The following is a 27,897-nucleotide window of genomic DNA, read 5'->3' as shown; positions in this document are numbered from 1 at the left end:
AATTAGATAAAGAGCCGTAAAATAAATGAAAGACAACACCAGAGGTGGGACTTAACAAAAGTAGAAGCTAAAAGTGATGCAGTAGAAAACAACAGAAGTATTCTTCTCTTACTCAGATTAGTTTTTTTCTTCCCACACCAGTCCCATGGTGCCAGTACCCACTTCACCTATGTACCTCCATGTGTGTTAAAGTTGATATTAAAGAGATGCATTCCATTACTTTGTAGAACTGATTAATAAACCTATTTGTAATGCAGTGAGCACTAGACTGGACAATGAGATACCTGGTTCTGGAGCCAAGCCCACCATTGTCACCTTGGCCAGGTCACTTACCTTCCCTGGCCCTCAGATTTCCCATCTGTAGAGGTAGAGGCAGGGGCTATCTATTGGCACTGATAATTGTCAATGGAATCCCACTCATAGCCTACACTCTTCAGGAGAAAAAGGTAACCCTCCCATTGGTCAATGTTAATGGGCTCTTTTCTGAATGGTGGTGGCAGTTAAGTAATGGTAGCTGTCTCAGCAGGTGCATCACAAGGTTGGCCTGAGAGGGGGTCAGGTTGGAAGGATAAACCTAGACATGAACACAGCCTGGAGCATCTTAGAACATGAGCTTAGGCTGGGATGAATAGGGAGACTAGAACATGTGAGGACCTTGGGCTCTTTAAAAATCTGGTGGGTTCCCTTCACTTCCTCCTGGACTCATTCATCTATCTTTTTCTTCTTTTATTTTTCTAAACACTCATCTATCTTAAACTTATTAATTCTCCAGGCCTACTACCAGGTCAGAACACGGATAATAAGGGGGAAGATATTCTAATCCTTAGTCTTAAGGCTCTAAGATTAGGGTCAACCAGTCAAGGGTCAGGTTGTCTACAGTGATGACTAGCTTGTCTTGGAACTGAGACACAGGGAGGCATCTATCTCTGCTGTCAGGTCAAAATAACAATACATTCACATTTTGCCGATTTCTAGAGGCTCTACCTTACAAGGTGACTTGTAAGGAACTTGCCATAACCAAAGGGCCCATCTCTTTCAGCACAGAGAGTAGCTGGAAGTTTTCACACTGATTTGGGTCAGGCTGAGCTCCTAGAGCCCTAGGTTAGCTTGTCTAATGGGGCCTCCCGACAACTATGGTTGGGCTGCTTCAGCTCCACTAGCCACTGCCTGGAAGCATTGATTCGCTTCTCTTTGGGGAGTGTGAGCCTTTCAAGAAGGGAGGTTCTTCCACACCTACTGCATTCAGAGAGGGCCCACATCCTGTAGAAATATATAGGCCTTGTCAGAGACTTGGAGCCTTACCCAAAATCTATTGGGAGTCCTGAAAAGTTTCAGGCTGTGTTCAAATTTGGGTTTTTTCAAGACCACTCCAGTGTGTGGATGAGACTAGGTTGGAGGGTAGTAGGCTTGGATCAGGGAGGATAGATAGCCTTTGATAGCCTTCAAAATAGAAGACTGTGCAGGAGTCTAGGCAAGAGACAGTGGTGGCTTCACCTTGGATATGGGCAGTGACACTAGAAAGAAGTGACACAATCAGGGAGGTAGAGTCACTAGAGCTTGGATTTCATGGTCTAGGAAGTGTGAGGGACAGGAAGACCTTGAGACAACTTACTGTCTTCAGACTTGGGTGACTGGGAGGTGCCGTTTGTTAAAATAGGGACAGCAAGGGAGCAAGGACAGAGACATGGAGAATGGAAGAGAATATGGGTTTAGTTGGGACATGCTGAGTTTGAGGTGGCAGCTATTATCCAAAGGAGCTGCTGGAGAAGAATTTGGATATGTGTGTCTGAAGCTGTAGAAAGAAGACAGAAATAAGGACAGCTTTCAGTAAAAGAAATATCCAGTCTTGGAGAGTCATAGCTTGCACTTATGGCTTTGCCTCTGCTTTTTATGAAGATTCAAGTCTGAGTATAGCTGACGAACCAAAGAACTGGGGTGACCACCACAGTCTCAGGGTGACGGCTCAGCAAGGGAATGGGTAGGATAGGAAGGCTCATATTCCCTAGGGGAGCATGTCAGCATCTCCCAGAGGAGATGTTTTTGGAAAAGCATATTCACTGTGCTAATGCAAATTTATACGTGAAAAACAGATAATTCCTATGTGTTTTATTTTTTTTATTTTTTTATTTATTTTTATTTATGATAGTCACAGAGAGAGAGAGAGAGAGAGAGGGGCAGAGACACAGGCAGAGGGAGAAGCAGGCTCCATGCACCGGGAGCCCGACGTGGGATTCGATCCCGGGTCTCTAGGATCCCGCCCTGGGCCAAAGGCAGGCGCCAAACCGCTGCGCCACCCAGGGATCCCTCCTATGTGTTTTAATAGAGTCACCTAAGTAGACAAAACTCTGGAAGGTGTATGGCCTCTAAGAGGGCTGAGAATCAGCCTCAGAAAGCAGAATGGCATATCTGTGCCTATGGTCAGAAAAATGTGAGTTAACAGGCCCTTATTCAGAGTTGAATGCTCTGATGCTTCCAAAGGCAGGTGACATGAAAGAGTCCAGCATGCTGTGGGCCGGGTGGGACTGGCAGTAGACACCAGTCCAAACAGAGCCATTGTTTTCCACTTCCAGTGTGTGCTTCCAGTATGAATGAGGCCCAGTATGGCTAAGCCTTTTGCTTTTCCAGGAGAAGTTAAGAATCCAGGACTGGATGTGAAATCTCCCTGTATTAAAATGTTGGCTCACTAAATGGATGGATGAGAATTAGAAAGAGAGTGCTCTTTCCAGAAACCAAATAAATCTCATCTGCAAGTCAAATTTAACCCACAATTCATCATTTAGAGATCTCTGCTCTGGCCCTACCCACCTGGCACACAGGTATGAAAACTCAGGTGCAGAAACAGGACTGGAAAAGCTCAGGTCACCCAGCCAGTTATGGGAAAAGCCCAGACTCAAACACACTCTGTACTACTGTCTTTACTATGCCCCAGCCACTCCCTTTGGCTGGAGGTCTGCTAAAAGAGAAAAGATCTGAATTTTTCCATAATCTCATTATAACATTGCCTACCACTAATCTGAATTTTCCCAAACTCCTCATTTTACACAGAAGGAGACTGAAACTGAGAAATAAAAACAAGATGTGCTTTCCCCATTGTGCAGTGCTTGCAAGGCTGGGTGTGGAACCCATCCCTCAGGCTCCCAGGCTTGCTTTGCTTTCACCAATTCCTTAAGAACTCAAAGCTCTCTCTGGACAAGGACCATATTCAGTGAATTGTTGAAATATTCTATTCCTGAGCATAGTCGACAATCCAAATTATAGTCCCCAGGACCAGCTCCATAGGCCACATCACTTAAATCTTCCCTCTGTGGGGGTCTGACTCACCAGCCTGGCACATCACTTCTTTCCTCTGATGAACGATAAACATGACTGCAGCAGGCTCAAAGCCTGAAGCCTCGCCAGCCACTTCTGATTTGTCTGCTAATTGGAACCGGGGCAAGGCTGGCGTGATGCTGTCTGCTACTTGGTTAGCGAGCGGTGTGGGAGGGCAAGAGAACAGAACTTTGAGTTCAGGAGACCAGGCTCAGGTCTGCTGCTCATAAGCTGGTAGACCTTGAAGAAGAAGAGGTCATTTCTGCGAACTGGGAATCCTCTAACCTGCCCCTTAGATGTTGCCAATGTCCATAGTCAGAAAGGAGATTAGAGCGTGCGGCAGACCGAATCTGATGCCCTGACTTAAAATCTTTAAAGGATCCCCATTGCCTATGTATTAAAGTCCAAAGTCAGTTCAAGGCAAGCGTGATCTGGCACCAGCAGCCTCTACTGCCACCCTCACTACCACCTTCCTCCTTTCTCTTGGTAAGAACAGCTGACATTTATTGATCACTAACTCTGTGCCAGGCACTTTATGTTCACTAACTCGCACATTCCTCCCAGCATCCCTCTAGAAAGGCACTGTCTGTTGTCTCTAACTTCACAAATCAAAAAGAGCAAGCTTAGGGTGCTTCAAGAACTGGCCCAGAGGCCCCACTAGTGAGTGAGAGAATTGCAATTTGAACCAATTCTGACTCCAGAGATTGTGGTCTATCTGCTGCATCATCCCACCTCCAAGAATGTTCTGGACCCCACCTGACTTCCTATGAATTATTCTCTTCAAACAAGTTTCTGATTTTCTTGTCTTCACTTCTTTGTTTAAATGTTTCTTCTGCTTGGGAGCACTGCTAGGCAGACTCTCGCTTTGAGGTCTAGTTCCCAAACCCATCCCCTTGGGATCCGCCCACCATCCAGGCTGGCCCTCTTCCTGTGTCTCTCAGCTGGGCTGAATGTAGTGGCCTGAGATAACACGTATCACTGATACTCCTACCACAGTCCTACAGCATGTTGTCAAAGCAACCAGGTTGACATTTTATGCTAGCACACTTTGCTGGCTACTGTTACAGGCTTGATCACCTCAAATATTAAAAACTCCTTGAGAAAAGGGGTCTTGTTTTACTCATCTTCATATCCCTGGGTCATAGTACGGCACCCAAAGCCTAGTGAATGCTTTGTAAATGTTGTATGGGAGGAAGAGGGATGGAAGGATGGAGAGAGGAAGCAATGGAGGGAGGAAGATGGAGGAAGGAGAGGGGTTGGAGGGAGAGGATAATAGGAAGGAAAGAGATGGAAAAGAGAAAAGGAGAGAGGGAAGGAGCAAAAGGTAAGAGGGATGGTGAAAGACATTTATGAAAGCATTTATTTAGTGAATGGTATGAGACAGGGGTCAGCAACCTCTACTTTGGAGCCATGTTCAGACCATGGCCTGTTTTTATACAATCTGAAGCTAGGAATATTTTTTTTGTTTTATTTTTTTAATATTTTTAAAAGGTTGAAAAAAATGACAAAGAATATGGGACAGACCATAAGAATCTTAAAGTCTAAAATATTTACTGTCTGGCCTTTTACAGAAAAAAGTTTGCTGATCCCTGGTGTAAGTGGATGCCATAATGAACATAATGAAAAATGAATGTAAGAGGATGTTCATTCTTCAAAGAGAGTGAACTTCAGAATCTGGGTAGGAAATCAGAAAATATCAACCTTTGAAACTTAAAACCGATGAGATGAAGTTAGTCACCTCCTCAGGATACGGACCCTCAGAGTGATGGTTGACTGGGGAGTTGCTGATAAGGCTGGACTGAGGCCCTTGCTCCATTTCAGCATAGGGTCTCTAGAGGAACGCATACATTTCAAAAGTAGCTAATGAAGATAAACTGAAATCACAGAAGCCCCCACCTGCCTGCCAGGAAGCAATATTGTAAATACAGCCAATTTTAGGGATTGACACAAGCACTATAGGCAGAGCAGGAATGAAGAGTCAGTATGGGGAGTGAGACCCCGGGGCTGTAGAGGAAGAGCAGGCAGGTCCTGAGCAGCTTGCTCAAGTGTCCAAGCTGCTTAACCAGCTGTCCCAGTGAGGACTTCAGGATGAGTCTTTAATGGGTCTGGCTATTTAGATCCTGTCTCCTCCTTTGCTCTAATTTACTAAAGGGCCATTTGATGACAATTGGACTCCTACAGAGAAGATGATGTCCTGTCCAGCTGGTGTGTTGCCTTGCATTTGCTCCACATAACAACCAAGATAACCAAGTGCAAGCTATTTATTGAGTACCTGCAGCATACCAGGCACTGGGTGAGGTATTTTTTAACTTCTTTATCTCAGAGCTGGCCATCACTATCTTCATGTTACCTATGAGAAAACTGATCTCAGAGAGATCAATGAACTTATCCAAAGATACATAGCTATAAAGTAGCAGTGTAACCTCTGGTTTGTTGGCCCCAAATATGATACTTTTCATAATCACACACACACACACACACACACATACACACACACACATCTTTGTTCTTTGTCTCAGCTCCAACCTATACTCCTAGACCCCAATATTCTGGATCCCTGTCCTAACCACCTCCCCAAATAAATACATGGCTGGAAACCCTAATATTCATTTCCATTTCATCAGAAGCCTATTGGTCACATATTATATGTAGAGGTAAACAAAACGCAATTCCTTTTTCAAGAAGTTTATGATCTAGTGAGGGAGAGACAAACTGCCTAATAAAATATCATGAGTCATGGGAGCTACTGCCTCTGTTGCTGGGGTAGCCCAAGCTTTGGAACTTTGGCTCAAAGAGAGCCTCCATGAGAAAGCTATACCAGGTTGAAAGAGTTCAGAGATGAAGAAAAGAAGGATTAGTGGGCAATTCAGCCAGAGATATCAGAATGCACTAAGTCTGGAAGGCTAGCAATTTTTGATGTCTAATAATCATTTGGGATGGATGGGGCTTAAGCTGAACCTGAAGAAGTAGCAAGAGCCAGATCAGAGAGGGTCTTTGTAATGTGCTAAAAAAGTTTGTACTTTGTACTAATGACAGTGCGGGACCATTAAAGGGTTTAACCAGGAAGCGATATGGCCAGACTTATATGCTTGGAAGATCCCATAGCATCATATGGAGGATGCAAGGAGATCAGTTAACAACAGCAAATGGAAACGTTGAAACTGGAGAAGAAGCAGAGGCATGGAGAGATCAACTGGTACAATCAATGGATGGCTTGTTGGATGTAAGAGGAAGGAGCAAGAACAATCTAAGTTAACACCATGCTTAGTCCCTGGTAGCACTCCTTCTTCTCAGAGCCCTGGACTCATGCCTCTCCTCTCTCAGTTCTGATTGGGTCTCACTTAGTGCCCTCAACCTCCAGAATTACACCTTCCAAGGACTATGGCTGATGTGCCCCACCTGGCATATTGAATCATCTTCCAAGCATTCACCAAACCCAAATTTACTCACACATGGTAGATGTCTTCCATTGAACTCCTCTCCACATCCAATCCCAGCCTAGAGCCAGGCCTGTTTCCTGAACCCCACCTTTCCAGTCTACCTTTCCCCCCACCTTCTCTACCGAGCTGAGCCTGGCTTCGTTGTAGCAACCAGCCTTCCGAGCTCCGACCCAGCCAACTCCACCCTCCACCACCTACACCACCACACAAACTTGGGAATGGAGGCTAATATGGTAGATTCAAACTCTCTTGACAGCTAGGAACAATGGACTTGAACCAATAAGATGAAATTTAGCAGAGATGAATCTCAGGTTCTAAAATATTGAGCCCAGGAATCAATCACAAGGACAGGATGGGAAGAGCTGATTTGCAGTAATGATAAAGGAAACATTCAGGGGAGGGGCTGATTAGCTGGCCAGAAGTGAAGCAGTCACCACGAGTGCGAGGTAGCAGCTGCATAAGACATGTGCAACCACAGTTTGAAGCTAAATCAATACAAGTAGAGTGTCCAGGTTAGAAAGGCAGCTGTCTGACAGTCAAGACTACTTAGACCCCAACTAGAATACAGTGTTTCGCTCTGGGAACTGCTATACGCATATGTCCAGAAAAGGAGCAGAAATGAGGTGGTGAATATCTGGAAACAAGTCCTGGAAATGCAGAGAGAAGGGGTGGAAAGGTGGCTGTCAGAACCTGGTGCTCAATTAAAGCTAACTGCTGTCATTATTATTTTCCTTTTCCCCATTTGCCCAGTTCTTAGGGGATTTTTCTGAGGCTGAGGGTCTACCCCTTGGAAAGCACAAATAGCTCCTCCCTAGCTCCAGCTGCATCTCCTTAAATGCCACTTTCCCTGTTCTCCATGGGGTTGGGGGATGGAGGCTGTTGCTGGTGTGTCTGACATGCAGTCCTCTTGTCTCAAGCTCCCTGAGCTCAGGGACCAATGTGATGAGTGTGGTATGATTTCTCTCCTCATTTCTCATATAATCCTGGAACGTGGAGCTTGTCGTGTCCTTAGGCCCAACCTCTGTTTTACAGATGATGAAACTGTGGCTTCCTCAAGTCCCCGAGCTTGCTCATTGGCAGCAGAACTAGGATTAGAGCTGGGCTCAGTCCAGGGTCCTTTCCAAACTGTTTGCTGGTGCTTTTCTCCAGCTCCAACCACTCATTGACCTCTAAGAGTTTTAATTTAAACTTTAAAAAGGCAGAATGTGTAGGCTCTAGGGCCCAGCAACAAAGCACAAGAGATCAAGAGAAGACTGGACCCAAAGGCTCTGTTTTTTACCAACAGGGTTGCCTTTATTACTGGAGTGAAGTGAGGCAAAGTCTCAGCCAATTTTTTTTGCAGAGTGCTGGCTCCAAGGAGAAACCTTGCTCCAGTCCCTCACTGCTGCCTGCAGAATGAGGTAGGACCCTCCCGAGATGTGCATACACTGAACCTTCTCCAGCTCCCTTGGCCGTCTCACAGCCTTGATTTCCAGCAGCAGCAGTATTCAATAGAGGAGGCAAACATTTGCCTCCAGTGACCTTACTTGCTTTCTCATCACAACTTTTGCCTCAAGAATCCAGCGATTTTATCGTCACCATCATCACCGTTCCCTCTCATGTGCACAGCACACTACAGAGCATATGCCTGATCCACGGCTTGCATGTCCAGTTGACCCTCCCAATTACCCAGTGAGATTGTCCACGGGAACAACGATGCCCAGGGAGGCTTCCAATCCGGCTGACTCACAAGGTATTATGGCTTTGCCTCCTCAGGAAAGCTGTATTTCTTAAATGTGCCTCCCCTGAGTTATAAAGTAAGTTCATGACAGAACTGCAATTTCCCATTTTTACAGTTCTAGGATGAGAGACTCCCCTTAAATCTACAAAGAAACAAGGGAGAATGATGTGTGGAACCTGGAACACAAGCAGACAGGTCAACCCACAGGCACTCTACTTGTGTGGCCAGAGAATTAAAAAGTCATAGAAGGAAATAAAGAAATAATTGAGGCCAACTCGTTTTATTTTTTTTTCTTTTTATTTTTTTATTTTATTTTTTATATATATATTTTTTTTTCTTTTTTTTTTTATTGGTGTTCAATTTACTAACATACAGAATAACACCAACTCGTTTTAAAGGCATCAACACTGGGACCAAGATTCAAAGGACTTGATTCTGAGGCTCATGGAGTGGTTTTGTGGCATGGCTGGAATGATAACAACTTGGGTTATAGAGGTCACTGGGGTTGTCCCCATTCCATGAACCTGGAATCTGGTCCAGTCCAGCCATGGACACTGAGTATTCAGGCAATCTGTGGGTAAAATTTGCCATTCTCTTGGAACTTGCTAAAGGACTGGTTAACTGTCTTTGCCCTCTGTCTGGAGTTTGGAAACCACCTTTGCTCCAAGCTAGTGGACAGCTCTACTGGGCTTTCACTTTTCTATGCAGCATACCCAGGCTTCCCTCAAGAGGCCTTTGGAGAAGATGGACACCTAATTGCTACACATCTCCCCGGATCTCCAGGGTGCCTGAGATATGTCTGTGTTCCCCAAGGCACTGGTGCTCAGGCCAGAGAGGAAACACCTACTCAATTAACGTCCACACTACCTTCTAGGATGACACTGTACTTTATTCTTGCCACCCTCCCATTTCTCAGGTATTAGGTTCTAATTCTCTAATCTACCGCACCCTTTATATAGAGTATCTGTGTCCATGTAACTCACCTCCCCCATCCTTGGAGTCACTGTTTTATCTTGCCAATGCCCTCTGGATGCCCCTGCCCCCACCCCTAGATCTTGACAATAGCCTGGAAGCCCCTGAACCGGCGTCCTCCTCCACGCTGAGACTTAGTCTTTGGTGTCTGCTTCCTCCCGAAGTTCTCCTCCTCTGGCCCCACAACTCTCCACTCAGTTGGCAAACAGGGACAGCCGTGAGTCCAGAGATACTCCCACCCAGTCTTCCCCTGTGTCGAAGTTCTCGTTCCTGGCCCTTGAAGCTTCCAACCCACTCCGCACTCCCTGTCTGCCTGTCCCACCACCCTGCCCAGTGCCTTAAGGACACAGATGAACCCAAAGACCAGCCTCAAAATAGAAGTTCCGACAAAGTAATTCTTTAGGATGGCCTTCTACGAAAAGGGGAAGTGAAGTTCCATGATCAGACAAATTTGCAAAACACTGAGCTAAATAGAAGTTCATCGGGGTTCTTTATTACAGAATTTCAACGTACTCTTCAAACAAATGATACTGAATATAGTGTTTGTGTTCCCAATACACATCTGACCATCCCAAAAGACCAGTGTTTTCTAGAAATACATTTTAGGAAACATTTATCTAACTCCTTCCTGGATACTGACGCTGACAAAGTTTGACATTGACGCTTATTTGCTGTGTAGCTTCAGGCAGGTCACTTTCTCTCTCTGGGCCTCTCAGTTTCTTCATCTGTAAAAAAGAAACAAATAAAAGCAAGGTGGGGTTGAGCAAAGTGGTCACTGGAGTCCCGTGTGGCGCTGGTTTCTCCAGTCCCCTCATCTGTATTTCCTGGCACGTCTGCAAGCTGGTGCTAGAGCAGTAGAAACGCTCGAGATTGAGGATAACACAGCCTACAAGACCTGAGCACAACCAGACACAATGGATGGCTTTGAGACTGGTTGGGATTCTTTTTAAATGTTGAAAGTCATTTTTGTTTAGCTGGTATCATGTGGCCATTAACAGCATCGGAATCCCCGGGGATTTAGAAAAGCTTGTAGCTCAGTGTCAGACAAGCTCCCCTGGGACTGTGAGGTTAAAGGAGCTCCGCTGGGTATTCAGGTGCCACCAGCCATCGATGCAGATGGGGTGGCCTCTTTTCAGAAGCACTGAGGCATCAGAGACCCATTCTTGTCCAGGTCACCATGTGTCTCTGAGGCACTACACTGACACTGGAACAGCTAATTAGGACAGATGTGGTAACATCACGGAGACTTGTGGGCGCAGCCCTCAAATACATCCCCAAACCACATGGAATATTGAGGGGCCAGGTAAATTTTGAGACCCCTTCCAACACTGAGCTTCTGGGATTCCTCGGAATGCCTTGCGTATGCAATATACTATTGTAGCCACAGACGATGAAACAAAAATGAAAGAAACACGACCCTTACTGTTATGGGATATAGTATTTCTCAAATTATGTCATAAGGAAAATTGATCCTTTAGATACTCTGAGATAACAGTGCTTTCTCATCAGATAAGTTTCAAAAGTGCAACACACATTCCCCTTCCTCTGGACACTTCAACCTACATCAACAAGTTAAAGGCTCTGAGAAGTCCTGCAGAGATCTGCCTAACTCATTCATCCAAGGTTTCCCAAAGTTATTTGACCAAAGAACTCTTTTATCTGAACATTTTCTAATAGCCCATAGAACTATTACTTCCCACCAGAGGACTCTCAGCATGTCAGGCCCAGAATAGACCCTAAAGGAGCTTTTAAGCCAAGTTCCAAGCTATATAATTAAGGAGGCCTTTGCAGTGATCTGGAGTGGGCCATCCAAAACACTTCCCTGGCATTTTTGAACTGTCTGGATTCTCGCCTGGGACTCTAAGGATGTGATCCCAGAGTTGGTAGGCACCATGTTGGTCATGTCATGTCTTTTTGGCATGACATCTCTGTGCTGCCATGTTGTTGTCACAGGAGGAAGCCCCAGCAAAAGGATTAGAAAAATGCAGCAGGTGTATGCCTAACACAGCTGCCAGGATGTCTGGAGCTGCCATTCTTCTAGTTCTTCCCTCCATTTATTTGCAGGAAATCTCAGCCTCGTTGCAGAAAGCTCTTTTCCTTTCCTTTCCTTTTTTTTTTTTAAATGAAACTATATAAGTCAAAGCTCCTTCTGCCACAAGTTGGAGAAAACTTTACTCCACTGGCTTAAGTCCAAAGTGAATTTGTTGACTCAGGTAATTTAATAATTGAGAAGGAGGGACAGCATCAGATGAGGTCTAGATACAGGTCTACAAACACCTCACCAGGACCTGGCTTCTTTCCCCCTGCCCCCGTCTCTCAGCAAATCTTCCTCTCCATGGCTTCTGCTCATAGAAAGTCTTTCCCATGTGGTGACAAGAATGGCAGCAATGGCCCCAACCCCAGGGGCAGTCCAACAGAAAGTGAGCAAATGTGTATAGGTGGCACTTGCAAAAGTGAGATGTCATTCTGGTTACATCAGCTTGGGTTTTGTGTCCACCCCAGAACCAGTGTCACCGGGTATGGTTATGTCCTAGGATGGCAATAACAAAGTATCCCAGACTATGGTTTTAAACAGCAGAAGTGGGGATGCCTGGGTGGCTCAGTGGCTGAGCATCTGCCTTTGGCTCAGGTTGTGATGCCAGGGTCCTGGGATCGAGTCCCATATCAGGCTCCACGCAGGGAGCCTGCTTCTCCCTCTGCCTATGTCTCTTCCTCTCTCTGTGTGTCTCTCATGAATAAATAAATAAATAATCTTTAAAAAAAAACAAAACAAAAAACAAAAAAACAGGGATACCTGGGTGGCTCAGGGGTTGACTGTCTGCCTTCGGTTCAGGGTGTGATCCTGGGGTCCAGGATCAAGTCCCACATCAAGTCCCATTTCGGGCTCCCTGTGAGGAACCTGCTTCTCCCTCTGCCTATGTCTCTGCCTCTCTCTCTGTGTCTTTCGTGAATAAATAATAAATAAATAAAATCTTTACCAGAAAAAAAAAAAAAAAACAGCAGAAGTGTGCTGCCTCAGTCTGGAAGCTGGAAGCCCTGAATCAAAGTGTTGGCAGTTCCTTCTGAGGGCTGTGGGGAAGAGTCTGTTCTGTGCTTCTTCCTTGGCTTGTAGAGCATCAGCCCAACCTCTGCCATTGTGTTTACATGGGGTGCTCTCTCTGCACGGCTGTCGCTTCACAATAAGGACACTGGTTATACTGGATTGGGAGCCCGCCCCACCTCAGTATGACTTCATCTTGACTAATTACATTGGCAATGGCCCTGCTTCCTAATGAGGTTACTTTCTGAGGTTCTGGGGGCTAGGCCTTTAACATATGACTTCAACCCATCACATCAGAGGAATATGTTTTGTCAATTGGCATAGGCCCAGGTCCTGTTCCTCAGCTTGAAGCTGCCTGTGAAACCCCACTTAGACCACTGGGACTGAGTGTGGAGAAGGATGGATGCCTCTGACCTTGCCTTCCCAAACCAAACCGGGCTGTGGCTGTAGAAGGGGGGATGGATGGACAGGCACACCACCCATGCCCACGAGGCTGTTTTGACTTGGGTTTCCAGCACTTGCAGACAAGAAGGCCTAAGCAGCACACCTGCTTTTCCTTCTTTACCCTGTCTTCTAGTCGTCCAGCCAATTCTATAAGCCAGGAACCAGTAAAACCATGCACTTGCTTTACTCATCATGTACCTTCCACCAGGAATGCCAGTGCCCTACTTCCCGAACTTACTTTCTGCACATCCTCTAAATCCTGTCCAACTGTGCCATGACCAGGGGAAGGGCTCTATGCAGACAAGCCTGGTCCCCTGTTATCCTCCCCTGGACCTGCCTCTTTCTGCACAAACACTTGTTCAGTCCTGGCTTCTCTGTTCTTCCTTCTTCCAGGGCAGTGCCTCTGAGCAGGCCACTATCTCATGAAAAGTCATGCATCTCTGGGCATAACATGTCATCACCCAAAAGCTTCCCAAATCTCCCCACTCCTCACTGCCCCTGAGTGAGGAGCATGGCATCCACATTCTGCACATTACATTTCTTCCTGTCTTGTTCCAAACTATTTTGATGTTTAGCTCTTTGTGGACGACATTGCTGCGAAGCTCACATTGTCTCAGGACCGCAGTCAGCTCTGCATTATTGTTCAACAATTTCCCAGGGAGCATTCCCACCCCAGAAGGCAGGGACCCCAGATTTCATGAGCCTGATAGAGGGAAAAGTACCCTGGCTTTAGGGTCAAAATGCAGGGCTCAAGCCCTGACTTTGATGCCTTAGTTAAATCACTGTGAGTACATTACTTAAATCTCTGTGCCTCAGTTTTCTCATCTGAAAGATGGGATGATTATATCAGCACCATAAGTCCCTGGAAGCACTTTGTCAACTGAAAGACACTAAGCGCACATCGTTCTTTATCTCTCTTGGTATTATACCACTCACTGGGTAAGAATTGCTTTCTGTGCCTGGCCTCCCTACAGAACTTTCTTTAGCTATAACCAACCCACTGTGATCACTCCCTTATTCCAGTAGGATTGTTTATCATGTTTCTTTTGTTCAGAGCTTGTGGAGGCTCCCATGGAGAAGAAGGGCGCCTATAACTGGCCTCATAGTGGCTTTTAATAACTAGCTGTGTGACCTTGAACAAGTGACTTAACCTCTCTGTGCCTCCTTTCCTTTATCTGTAAAAGAGTGTTGAAGATCTATCCTTGTAGGGCTTTTGTGAGGTTATGTGGAATGTGGTTTGTAAAGTATAAGCCTTGCACAGTGGCTCCTCCTGCCCTCTCTCTTCACTCCCCCAGCCTGGGGATAGGCTCTTCAGAAGAAGGAGAGCTGAGTGTATTTTAGTTAAGAATCAGGATTCTCAGTGATATTTCTATTATTTCAGGGCAGCCATGAGTTGGGATTGTTTTCACTGATTAATTTTCCAGGCCAATCCTTAGAGGTCTATCAGGCTTCCCCTCAGGCCCTTCCCCTGGCCTCCTATTCTAAAAATGAGAAAAACAAGTTGCATCAAGAAAATTGCTTGTTATTTATATGTGCCAAGGTGACCCCTACATGGAATAAGGCAAAGGGGGCTGCTGATTGGAGATATCCCTTCGAGCCTTTTCTCCCAAGTACCCATCTGGGGAATCCACGAGGAAGAAGGTCTTCCTGGATTCCTGACCAAGAACCAGGAAGGTTCACCCCAGAGCAAGACAGCATTTTAGGGAAGGCTGGAGGAAGTTCGTTCATTCATTCACTGAGAATTTATTAAACATCTACAGGGGGGCATGCAGGTTGCTGAGTGCAGGGCACAATGCTGAACAAGTAGACACGGTCTTATTCTCAGGAATTTTAGAGCCCACCAGGAAACACAACATTAAAATAATCCACAATAACTCTATCTTGATCTGCAACTGTCCCCCTGCCCCCCTGCCCCCCGCCACCTAAACCCTTCCTAAACTAGTAGCTTCTTATAAAGGAGAGCACTTGAATTTTCAGGAGATAATTGGGAATTATTAGCCATGTCAAGTCTCAGAACTATACCATGCCACTTGTTCATTAGCTGTGGGCTGAGAACTGCTACACCCCAGGCACTCAGGATTAGAGTTACAAATAAGAGTAGTTCCCATTCTCCAGAGTCCACAGTTGAATGAGGGACACAGAGGCAGCATGAGAGGGGCTCTGACTGAGGTAGGCACAAGGCACGATGGGACCAAAGAGAATGTGCAGCCAGCCACCTAAGTCTTGACAGGAGTAGGGGAGAAGCTTCTTGGAGAAATTGGCTCTGAGCAGACCTTTTCCATCCATCCAACTTCACATCTACTTCCAGCAGTCTGGTTCAAGCCATCGTGCTCTCTTTCCCAAACTCTGCCCTGAGCTTTCTATCCTTCCACCATTTCTGCCCTGTAGTCTGATAGCCACAGTACTGCCAGCAATGTCCTTAGAAAGGTCACCAGATAGAGCCACCAGCCCCAAGTTCTATGAGACTTGACCGGTACTTTAGGAAAAGACCATGAAGTTCACATGTTCCGGACCTGGTCTACCTGTGTGGTCCCATTTATAGTCTCAGTCTTGCCCCTGTTGTGCCTTCAACTAATCATGTTCAGCTCTTTTCGTCTCCCAAACTATACTGTTCTTTGTACTAAAAATGTTCTCTCCTCCCTTCAGGTGCAGTGAGTTCACCCCTAGACCTCAGCTCAGTGTCAGCATCCCAGGAATGGCTTTGCTCTCTGATCCCTGAGATGGTCAGCTGCACCCTGCCCTCCCCCCACCTCCCCTGGCTCCCTGTGCATTGTTGTCACAGGGTTCACCACGTTTCCAGGAGTGTACTGTGTGCTCAGCGGCACAGCCCCCTGACTGTCAGTTCTGTCCAGGCCACCTCCATCCCCAGGACTGTGCAGAAAGCCTGGCATCCAAGAAATGCTCCGTACGTATTTAGTGAAAGGAATAAAGAGTGCTAGAGCATTGCCATCCCCACCCTCACCCTGGGTTTTCTAAAGACACAGGAAGCAGGGACACAAGAGCCATGTGAGCTCCCAGAGAGCTGTACTTCCACCTGCAGTAAGGGGGGGTTTAACTGGGTTTAGTGACTGAGAAAAACGATGTCAAAGAGGAAAAGCCTCCAGATTTGGGTTATTTTTCCCTCTTGCTTTCCCAGGAAATGAGATTATTGACAGAGATGGCCGTGGCCCTGGGAGAAGCAGAGAAGCTTCTGTAAACAGAACCAGGACCAAAGGTGCATGTGATCTGAGCTGCTCAGATCAGGAGTCAAATAGGGCGGCAGTCTGGGGTCCGCCCGAGTGCCCACCACAATCTATGGCGAGGTTCTGAAAGTTTGTGTCTCAAGCCAGGGCCAGATCAAGAGGAAGGTGCAGTTCCTGTACTTGTATGACCCTGAGAGCAGGTGCTTCCTTAGATTTTGTGCTCTGGACACTCAGCTTGCCTCCTCTAGCTCCAGCCATCTGCAGACTTCAGCTTCACTCACAAGGAGCCTTTATTTCAGTCCTTCTTTGCAGATGGTTTTGATGCACAAGTAGGCTTGGGAACTGCTTGGCTGGAGACTCCTGAGAAGGCAAGAGTGCAGATAGGCTCAAGTGCACAGTGGGTCCCTGCACCTGTCTGGGATTTCCTGTGAGTGATTGGGGTGACTGCCTAGACCCAAGACATCACCTGGTTTCTATCTTCTTAGCTAAGTCTTAGGGTGAAATAATAATGCACTAGAGGGAAAATTCAGTCAGAGAAAACTGTGTTCAGAATGTTCAGAAGTGGGCAGTACGGGCTGCCTGCTATATTATATTTTCAAAGGTCTACAGTCTCCAGAGAGCCCACACCAGCTCTGCCATAAGCCCCTCTCTTGTTGCTCCTACGGTGCAATCTGGCATGTCTGATCCAGTGGCTTTCCCAATGCCAGACCTGTGTGTGTGTGTGTGTGTGTGTGTGTGTGTGTGGCACAGTGTGTTGCATCTCAGACCCCAAAGACTTTCTAATGCCGACTCTATTCTTTGTGCACTTCCTATGACAACAGGGCCTGAACCCAGCACACCTTATTTTGTTGATACATCACCAAAGAAGGTCCTGTTAGCCTCCTTTTGCAGAGGAGACAAATGAGATAAAATGACTCATTCAAAGCCACACAGTCTAGAAATGTCCCAGGATTATAAGATCTGACTCTAAACACTGAGCCTTAGGTGCCACGGCACTGTTCATATGCATGACAAAGCAGTCAATGATTAGTAGCCCCATATCAGAAGTCACTGTATCTCTGGGGACCCATAGGAAAGGAACCTGAGCATGAGAAAGGGCCAAGTCCTTCCAACTGATCCCCAGATAGAGCAGATGCTCCAAAGGCTGGTCTTGGCATTTCTCGGGTCTCAGAAGGCTTGGGCTCTGCTCTCTGTGCTGGCTGGGGAAAAACAGCTGGCTATCTACTGGGTGACAGGAGTCCTGGATAAGGCATGAGAATGCTAGTTCCTGACCCCAGCACCAAACTGCTTGGCCCTGGGACTCACAGACCTTTCCTTTCAGAGCTTCTGCTGTCCAAACTACAAGATCTGTGAAGGGGGAGATCATTCAAGGGAAAATGGAGTCAGGTAGCCTGCAAAAATGGTCCTGTCTATAAGAGTAGAGTCTTGAGTATAGTAACTCCTACGGTGGATGGTCAGTGGGTGATGGAGGGGCCATTTGGGTCAATACCATTGCTGCTAATCCTATGAGTAAACCCCATGCTGGAGCCTCTGTTGCTCCTTGAGTTTAATGGGTTCTGAATGGGATGCCCTGCAATCATTTCTCCAGCTAATGCCCTGCCCCAGGGTAGACAGTGTGACAACACCCTCTGGGAGGAAAGATAGGGTCTCCCAGCAAGGTGAAGGTGCACCCATGCTCAGGGTGAAGCTAGAGTGGGAGCACTGCTTCTGGCAAAACTTCAGTAAAGGACCATATAAGAGAGGAGACAATGGAAGAAGAAGGGAGCTGGTGAGAGAAAGCAGAAACACCAAAGGCAGGCAAAGGAGAATGAAAGAAATAAAGAAAGAAAGAAAAAGGAAGGTAGGGGAGAGAAGAGATGCTATGGAGGCTGCTGAGGGTTAGAAAGTGTCACGAATCAAATGCAGTGGCTGGGACACTACAGGATGGTTGTGTAAGACGGGAGGACACCCTGGAAGGCAGACTGTGGGAGGGGCACTCAGAGTCTCTTGCCATTATTTCTTACAACTGCATGTGAATCTACAATTACCTCAAAATAAGATGTTTAAAATAAAATGTGTCAGGGAACCATATCTGCGGACATATGACAAGAAGGACAGGAAGTCCAAAGGAGGTTGTGGCACCCTTTGGGAACATCCAGCCCAGTACACATCAAAGGGGAAAATAATGTCCAGCCATGGTGTGACCCAGCCTGGCAGGTGCCCCAGCCCATAAGAAGCCAGATTGCCCTTTCCTTGCTGGGCCCGGTGACTACACGTGTTTGCCAAAATGCTCCCCTCTGTACTTCAGACTCAGAAGTGTTTGTTTAAAGAAGTCAGTAGCTACTAAATTAGCAGCTTGTTTTGTATTTCTAGAACTGCTCATTTGGAAAACTGGTTCTGACATAAAAAAGTCGAAGTACTGGAAAGAATTCAGCTGCCCGTGGCTGGCAACTGCTGCTGCGTGGGACCTGACCCTCCTTCCCCAATGTGGGGGAGAGGAACCCATGGAGCAGTTATCCAGGTGGCCTTCCCACAATCCACAAACCAGCCACCCGCTCCTAAAGGAGCTGACAATTGTGGCAAAGGGGTTGGGGGGTATTCCCTGACACACCTGTGAAATGGATTACAGATTATGGCTATGCGCATGGGGGCCCCTTGCTCCACCACTGCACCTGTGCCAATACTAGAAGCGAGCCCAAGTCCCAGGCCACATCCTGAAGAATCCTCACTCAGTGTAGCATAGGACTTCAATTAGGACCAAGAGCCGGAATGGAACAGAGAGGAGAGGTGTGTTCACTTCATGAAGGGAGCGTGATTTGGGCAAGAGGAGATGCAGAGTCTGATTTTCTGAGTTTCTACGTGGAAAGGTTACCGATAGACTGAAGGGCCATCCTTCACAGGAAAGGACCCAGGAAAACCTCACGCTGACCTTATCCATGCTGTGTGCATACTTGTCTTGGAACTCTCACCACCTCTAGGACTTACAGCTCATTATCCTCATTTTAGAGATGAAGCTAACTCCCTGGATGAATGTGTTCAAACTAGAAAGCAACAGTGCCAGGTCACAACTCCTGGGATTTTATTCCTATCTCAGCACAGTATCTGCAAACGGGACCAGTAACAGCACTTGCCTTATAGAATCAGCGTGAAGATTCAACACAGCACAGAACGTAAAGCCCCTTCAGACCTGCTGCCCCTTCAGACCTGCTGCATGATGCACCCTTAATACGTGTTGGCTACATTATTATTACACTCTTGGCATCGCCACTTCTAGCAAGGCCCTTTGTTGGCAACGGACCAAGAACCAATGACAAATGAAAAGTAGTTAAAGGAACTGGAAATATTTACCCTGGAAGGAGAAGTTTACAGGGAGACAGGATTTTAATCCTTAAAAATCCAAAAATCTGCTACGAGAAAGATCAGATTTGCTTAGCTCTTTCTGGAGGGCAAATATAGGACAAATAGGAAAAAAGTAGAGGGAATGAAATTTAAGCTCCCTCATAAGGAAGACACTCAAAATGAATGAACTCCCTAAAATGGGCTCGTATCCCGCTTCCCTTCTATCTTAAGCGGAGCAGTGTGATCATAAGCAGAGGTGCTCTCAGGGGAGTGAAGCATCATACGGGGACTCTAAATTCAGGCCAGGCTGCCAATAGCTGTCAGTCGCTGAGGGGGTTGAGATCTGTTGGCCAGTGGCTCCAAACCACTAGGACCTGGCCTCTCAGACTGACTCGGCTTCCTCTAGGGTCCAAATTACTATGTCAAATCAGCTCAATGAAAGTAATTGCATATGTTCCTAATGCTGCAATTAAAGAAACTCATTGGCAAGTAGTGTTCAGCAAAAATCCATTTTTAGAGTTTTTCCTTTTTTATTAGCCGTTCTCCCATAGAAATAGTCTATGCATGCAGTAAATCAGAAGCCAGTATGTGGAAAGTTTCCGAGGAGCCAGAGGATGTAGAAAACAGCAAGATGAATTGCAGGCAGAGACAACAGCGAGGCTGAGGGCAGAGATTCGTAAATTGTCTTGACAAGCAGCTCTTGGGCCTGGGTGCCCAGCATAGTGTTGGGCCCGAGGAGAGGAATCCAATGATGGATTGCCCCTTCCCCATGATGGGTGTGGGTGTGTGTTCCAGCCATGCCCCTCTTTGTGCTTTCACCAAGAGATCTGGTCTGGATGCCTGTGCCTCTGAAGGTGTGGTAATTGCAAATGGGAGATGAGTGAAATGAGTTGGAAGAAATGGCAAGAAATGCTATTGTGTAGAGGAGGGTTGGCAGGGAGGAGGGCTGGAAAGGTGGAAGTGGAGGTGGAAGAGTGAGGGGGTGCATGGCTGGTCAGGGCAAGTGCTAAAGAACAGCTCTTTGTGAACTAAGCAGGCAGGTCCCTCAGAACAGAAATTCAGTAAGAGATTCCGGGTCCAGCTGGGGAGTGTCAGTTGGCCAAGGGTCAGGAGAGTCCTAAAACAGGGTCACAACAAGCAAACACAACACGACAGGGACAGAATTCCAACCACCCCTGGTGATAATGCCAGATGATTTGCCCTAAGAATCCGTATGGAAACTTTCCCCTGAGGAAATCAATCAGCACAGAGATCTTCCTTGCAGATGATCTGGACCAGCAGGTTTATCTGATCACTTGAGAGGTGCTGAGTTAAAAATCATAGGCCACTCATTGAAGTGTCATGTAGCCATTAATTAATACAACCAGCAAGACTCTGCGATAATATGGGAAATTTTACAAGACTAAATCAAAGGTTTGCAGGTTTTTTTTTTCTTCTGTAAAGGGTCGCATGGTAATATTATTGCTTTGCAGACCTTACAGTCTTTGTTGCAAGTACCAACTTTGCCACAGTGTGAAAGCAGCCACCCACAATATGTAAAGGAAAGGGAGTGACTGTGACCTATAAAACTTTATCTATAAAAATGGATAGTGGGCCAGGTTTGGCCCAAGGGTGGTTTTAAATGACAAACACACGCAAAAAGTTGTATGTATTTATTATAAATACAGCTATTTAAAATATGAGTTTGAATGGTCTAGAAGGAAATGTGCAAACTGGGAATGGGTAGTTCAGTTAGGAGTTAGGACAGTTGAATTAGAGTGGGTTTTCTTTCTTATTTTGGGGGGAAGGCAGAACTTCCCAGTCTCTTGAATACTCAGCACCCGCATAGGTCCTCCAAGTACTGGGCACGGAGGGACCTAAATCCCCATTTACCAAACATGATACCATCCTGGGGGTTCTCAATGAATGCTTGGTGAGTCAGTGAACACCCAGGAAATCTGGGCTTCACAGTGCTCTGCCCTCCCCCCCAGGAACCCATTTTTGTCTACAGGTGGAGTCAGATCTGAGACTTTGTCCAATTCAGCTGAGGAGGCTACCCTAGACTGGGATCTGATGTCCCAGAGATGGAGTGGTGGGCACGGGAAGAAGTACCAATATCCAGGGCCCATGAGCTAAGTCTGAGAGAAAGTGGAGGTAAAAACCACAGGTCATAGGCTTCAATAGATATTCTAGGAGATGATGAGGGTGGGCAGGCTGAAGTGAGGAAGCAGGGGCCATTTCTTTCTGGTTTAAAGTACTGGTTTTGGAGTCAGACAGAGCTGATCAGCTATGCATCTTTGGATATGTCCTTTCACTTCTTTGGGCCTTTGTTTCCATCTTTGTATCATGGGGATAGTAATACCCAGCCTTCAGGGTGTGGTAAGCATTAAATGAGACCATGTGTTACTCCCTGCAGAGGGATTGGCTCAGAAGAAGCCATCAGTAATGGTGGCTCTTAGCTAACAGAGTCAGGGACTGGACTGGGCCATGCCAAACAGATAACCTTGCCCAAGAGTCAGACGGGACCAGCCATGGGATCCTCACAGCTTCCCAGCGTGGGAACTCTGGACCTCTGAACCATCAGAACTGCATGTGGTCTTTTCCCTGGAGGGGCCAGAAGGTAGAGGACATAGTGGTCAAGGGCATCATCTCATTAAGCAGGTGTTGAGGTTGTGACCCAGGCATCTGGGTAAGACCAGAGAGAGGAGTCCCCAGACCAAATGGAAGTGAAAATGCTGACAGGGGCTCAGTGTCCGACCCAAGAAAGAAAGAGGCCAGGGTGCCAAGGTCCCCGCATCTATGGATCAAGAGACCCAGGACAAGGCCACAGGGCCTGGGACATTCACTCTGAAGTGGGCTGGGATACCCAAACATTTCCACAAGGTACTGACGGTGGGCAGGGCTGGCCCATGCTAAAGGCTTTGGGTGGGCTTGGGTATGAGTTTTAGAGGTGTGGTGGGATTGTGAAAGAATTCTTTACAGGACAATCTTTTATTGTATATTTTTAAACAGTTGAGATGATAAATTTTATGTTATGTATATTTTACCACAATTAAAAATAAAAATCAAATAACATTCACCAAATGTAGCAAAAGAACACAAGTACAAAAATAACCACAAGTTAGGGCTTGAAAAGAAAATGCATTAAAAATAAATATGTATCTAGCCCTCAAAAAAAAAGTGTTTACCAAATCTGACAGATGTGGCCCTTATGATAAAGCCAATAATGAAGGTTATGCACATTGTACTTTGCAAAGTGTTTGTGTGTTGTGTGTTGATTAGCCTGCAGAAAAGAAAGAGGCTTCCCAAGACTAGGTGATGGCCTATGGAAAGGTGTGGAGGTTAACAATGTACCAATCTCTCTGGAGGTGGAAGTGTCATAGGGAGGCAGGATGGCTTATCAAGAGACAAACAAGGAGGGCAATTAGTGACCAAGTTGCCCCTAATTTCCAATATTGGCTCTGTCTCTTACTCTGTAAATTGACTTCTAACCTTCTAACTGATCACTAAGCTCCACAGAGAAGTTTCTGAGTGCCAGGCATGGTATCCAAGCACTTAATGTACATGTTCTCATTTACTGCTCACAACAACCCTATTGGAAGAACAACCCGGGCAGCCCCGGTGGCGCAGCGGTTTGGCGCCGCCTGCAGCCTGGGGTGTGATCCTGGAGACCCAGGATCGAGTCCCACATCCGGCTCCCTGCATAGAGCCTGCTTCTCCCTCTGTCTGTGTCTCTGCCCCTCTCTCTGTGCCTATGGATAAATAAATAAAATCTTTAAAAAAATTTTAAAAAAAGGAAGAACAACCCTATGGGAAGAGAGCTATTACTGTTCTCATTTTCCAAATGAGGGACGCCTGGGTGGCTTAGTGGTTGAGCATCTGCCTTTGGCTCAGGTTGTGATCCCGGGGTCCTGGGATCGAGTCCACATCGGGCTCCTCACAGGGAGCCTGCTTCTCCCTCTGCCTGTGTCTCTGCCTCTGTGTGTGTGTCCAAATGAGGAGGCTACAGCATAAAGAGGTTGTCACTTGCACTAGGTCATATGGCTTGTAAATGCATAAGCTAGGATTGGAACTTAGACACTCTGACTCTACTCTTAGCTGTCCAGGCACTTAGCTGTATGACCTTGAGCAGATTTCTTAACCTCTCTGGGCCTTGGCTTCATCAGCACGGAGGAAGCTCTGTCCTTGCAGGATGGAACAAGAGGTGATGATGGAGACATGCCTCCTGGAGGACTTGGCATGCCCAGCAGAAGGCTCTGAATTTAACCTCATCAGCAAAAGAAAACCACCACAGGTCCTGGTATTTAATTTTTTTAACTTTCTTCCTGGCCACAGGTTAAGAGTGAATTACTCTCTACCTGGAAAGAAAGCCTCACATCAGATGCTTTTTGTAAACCTCTCCTAGGAAATGAAAAGGACTCCTTTCACTAGTGAGGAATGGTTAAAAGGCCAGTGTTTCTACACCTGTGTCTCTCTCTCCCACCACACCCCTGCCTAAAACCAGGCCATGACTGAAGCTACCCCACCTCCTTCCTGGCAGCTGACCAGGAAGAGAAACAAAATTCAGGTTGGTCTTCAGCCCTCTTCCTTCAGTGATGGTCCCTCCCGACTCCAGAGCAGCATCCCAACAGCTGGCTGTGGGGGAGAGCCAGCAGGTGAAGATAGGAAGGAATGGCAACAGCTCCCCCACTTCTGGGTCACTGCTCAGGACACTGAGGAATTAGCATCCAGGAGGCACACAGGTCAACATCCAGGGAGCCCATCAGGCTGCTGGTCCTCTCCTCAGGCCCTGTGGCATATCAAGGCATTTTTGGCTATCACCTTAGGAGAACAGGTATACCCACCCGCAGTCTGCCCCTTCAGATTAATTCCCAACAGAGATCTATGAAGATCTTCTGACCTTTGGGGTCAGTCATAAAAGCAACTCTTCCATTCTTTCCCTCCACCATCTTCTGTGGACAAATCCTATGTCAGGACCTAGACCAAGTTCCAAGAGTGTGAGCCAAGGAAATTTGATGCCACAAATAAGTCAAGCTGGAGTCAGGCTGGCCTGCTTCAAAGCTGACTCTCCCACAACAGCTGTATGATCTCTCCAAAGTTAATTAACTTTTCTGTAATTTAGTGACTTCTGTAGCAGGGATCATACGAGTCCCCACAACATGGAGTCAGTACGGGCAAAGCCATCAGAACACTACTGGGCATGCAAAAACACCAGCCAGGTGTCAGCCATGGTCTTCGTTGTGTCCAGGGCTTCCTGGATTGAGATGAAGAGTAGATGAGAGAGGTTCTGGGGGCCAATTGATAGGTAGTCAGCCTGAGTCAGTGGGGCTGCATCACGTTGGAAGGGGAAGAGACAAGGAGCTCTGAGCTGGCAGGTAAAGCATGAGCCACAGATACTGCACAGAGTCAAGAGCAGGGCAGCAGCAAAGAGAGGAAGGTGGGCCTGGATGCAGCAGAGCCCACTCTGGAGCATGACCTTGGAAGCCTCTGGTCAGGTCACCACAGCTGTTCAACAGCAACCACAAAGTAGTTGGTTTCCTAGGACAGGCACCTACCCATTGCACCAGGCCCTCGGTCAGGCATTTCACACTGAATACTTAAACTCCAAAATATCCCCCACGTCCCTGAATTCTGTTGTGTCTAGTCTGTCTCCCGAGGACACTTGAAGCAAACTCCTTGACACACTGAGGACCCTTGAGAAACAGCAAGGTAGAGCGTATGGAGCTGACTGGACTCTGCTACAGACAGGTTTGGGGACCAGTGGGGGCTCACATGCCTTGCTAGCTCTAAAGAAAGAGAAAACGACCTAAATAAAGCATTGTGTAAATATCTACTAATTTTAATATTGTTTAAGTTTTGCTAAAGAACATTGAAGGGTGCAGGGCATACTAACTGTATAATCAGTAAGTAAATAAAATCAAGTTACAGAACAGTGTACGCAGTTGGAGCTTAACTGTTCTGCTCAGCCTCACTGTCTCCTTCCTACTCTGGCCAGGAAGGCATTCAAGGCAGCACCCTTGAATTCTAGCCCTGCTTCTCCCCAGCTACTGGCTCGACCCTGAGTGACTATTGATAATTGTGTCTACAGTATATTCTATGAAGGCTTGTCATGTCCATCACCTTCTCAAGGCCCATTGTCCACCCAGGGTCAATTAGAAAGAGTCTGATGAACTGATCTGCTCTTAGGAGTTGACATTCTTAACCTTTTAGAATTGCACAAGTTGGACCCAAGTTCAAATCAGAGCCCCGTGTGACTGGTCCACACTGAGATGTGCTATAAATGTAAAATAGACACTCAATTCCAAAGACACACTACCAAAAAAAAAAAAAAAAGAAAAGAAAAGAAAAACCAGTAAAATGTCTCAGTGAGATGTTTTATATTGGTTAGGGTTATATTGGCAAGGATAATATTTTGAATATACTGGATTGAAAAACATATATGATTAAAATAAATTTCACCTGCTTTAGTCACTTTAGTGAGGCTACTAGAAAACTTTTAATGACCTCTGTGGCTTGTGTGTTATTTCTATGACCTATGCTACTGTTAAGGGGAGTGCATTTCAGTGGGATGTCACCACCTTGGCCCAAAGCTATGTCTCTGATGAGCATCTCCCCAAGTGTGGCTTTTGGATGGGGTAGCCTCCCTGCATGCCTTGAATTAGGTCATATAATCTCATTCTTTTTGCCTATGAATGATTAGTCCTGGTATATCAGTCCCTGTTGCTGCCATAACATATTACCAGAAACAGTGGTTTAAACAACACTAATTCATTCTCTTCCAGTTCTGGACGTCAGATGTCAGAAATCAGATCTGTTGGGCCAATGTCAAGATGCTAGCAAGGCTGGTACTTTCTGGAAGCTCTGGGAGGACAATCTGACTCCTTGCCTTTTTCAGCTTCTATGGTTGCCTATGTTCTTTGTCTTGTGGTCTCTTCCTCCATTTTCAAATCACATGACTCCAATATCTGTTTTTGTTGTCACATCACCTTTTCTGGTCCAAAGTTTCTCTGGTCCTTCCTCCCTCTTATAAGAAGAAGCGCTGTGGTTACTTTGGGCTCCCTGGATAATCCAGGATACTCTCCAAATTCTTAAACTAGTCACTCTTGCAAAGCTTCTTTTGTTGTATAAAGCAACACTCCCAGGTTCCGGGGATTGGGATGTGGATATCTAAGGGGACCACTTTTTAGCCTGGCATGCCTTTCCTTTTCATTCCAGCCTCCAATTAGTACGTCATAAGATGGAACACAGTCTCAGAATCATAGTACCAAGAGCCATAGCCCTGGGAAGGGAAATGAAAAGGTATCCAATCTGCCTCCTGGCTTCAGTACAGTAAAGTCCTATAATCCCAGTCTTCATGCAGATGGCATGAAGGCCCAGAGAGGTTTAGTGACTTGGATGAGTTTGACCAGCTGAGCAGAGCCAGCACTGGAAGAAGCTTCATCCCTGCTGCTGGCAGAGAACCCCACTGGGTCAGGAGAGGGAGCCCTGCCCACTCCCTCCGGTGCAAACACAGCAATACTCTGTGACCTTGTCTGACCTTGTGCTCTTACAGATCGTCTTCAGGTTAACGGCTCTCCAGCTCCTTTGGAAACAGCCCAGATGTGTGGCTATATCGGGGGACCCATATTGACAAGACTCCAGCAAAACTGCAGTCAAAGGGGCAGCTGAAAACTAGTTCAAAGCAGATGGTCAGCTTGATGGAGCCTGCACCACCATGCTGGCAGCACACTGGCTGGTGACATCGGTTTTATTAATTGGGGACGGAAGGAATCAGCTCAGGCTCCAGGCGGCTGGAAGCCGTGAGGATCTGTGTGGCGCAGGAACACAGGAGGCCCCACTCAGCAGTGGTTTTTCTTCTCTGACAGGTCTTCCTTCAGCCTAAAGACTTCCTGCCCACTCCCACCTCCCTGCCGACTCCCCACAGACTCCAACCCCATTTGTCTGAGTCCTTCCTCGTCACTTATTTTTAGTCTTGTCAGGGGATGATCCACTGCTCACTGGGGAAGTGGAGTCAAGGAAAGGAAAACATCTCAGCCTCAAGAACTAGACGTTCTGTTGTGGTGTGTTCCCACCATCTGCTCACTCTGGGTTCCCATGGCCAGGCCCATCCTGGCTGGGGCTCCGGGACAGGAGAGGTTGTACTGGGTGGAAGGCCAGCACCCTGGGATGCCGCCTGTAGCATGGGGAGGAAGTGTGAAAACCAGATCGAGAACAAGCATATAACCAGGGTGAGCAGTCATGAGCCCTGGGTGAGAGTCCTAGACCCAACGTCACTGTAATTCCCTGGCCCCTGACTCCTTGTCTGTGGAATGGACATAACAGTGGACATTCCCACCTCCCTGGGCTATTGAGAAAATCAGGTGAGAAAATGGATGTGGCTGTACGAGGCAAACTTAAAGTATACTTCAAAAATGAAGGCTATTATTAAGAACCGGTGCAAGATTGGGAATGTAAAACTGGCCCAAGTTTAAGGCCAGGCCTGGACGGCAGAAG

The 27,897-nt window shown here is 46.7% G+C and overlaps 1 protein-coding gene and 1 long non-coding RNA gene across 3 annotated transcripts in view; both read left to right on the top strand.

The window, feature by feature from the left end:
- The window catches only part of ASIC2 (acid sensing ion channel subunit 2), a 995,000-nt gene that overhangs the window by 534,132 nt on the left and 432,971 nt on the right, over positions 1–27,897 (top strand). The window lies entirely within an intron of this gene.
- On the top strand, positions 359–27,897 carry LOC140607448 (uncharacterized). The gene is made up of 3 exons (XR_012009457.1): positions 359–446; positions 5,461–5,602; positions 26,957–27,897. It is a non-coding gene; the product is annotated as an uncharacterized lncRNA (long non-coding RNA).

Source organism: Canis lupus, chromosome 16 (assembly GCF_048164855.1).
Source record: "Canis lupus baileyi chromosome 16, mCanLup2.hap1, whole genome shotgun sequence".
Taxonomy (NCBI): Eukaryota; Metazoa; Chordata; class Mammalia; order Carnivora; family Canidae; genus Canis; species Canis lupus.
Note: the sequence above shows the minus strand (reverse complement) of the source record. Positions and strands in the feature narration are given on the sequence as shown.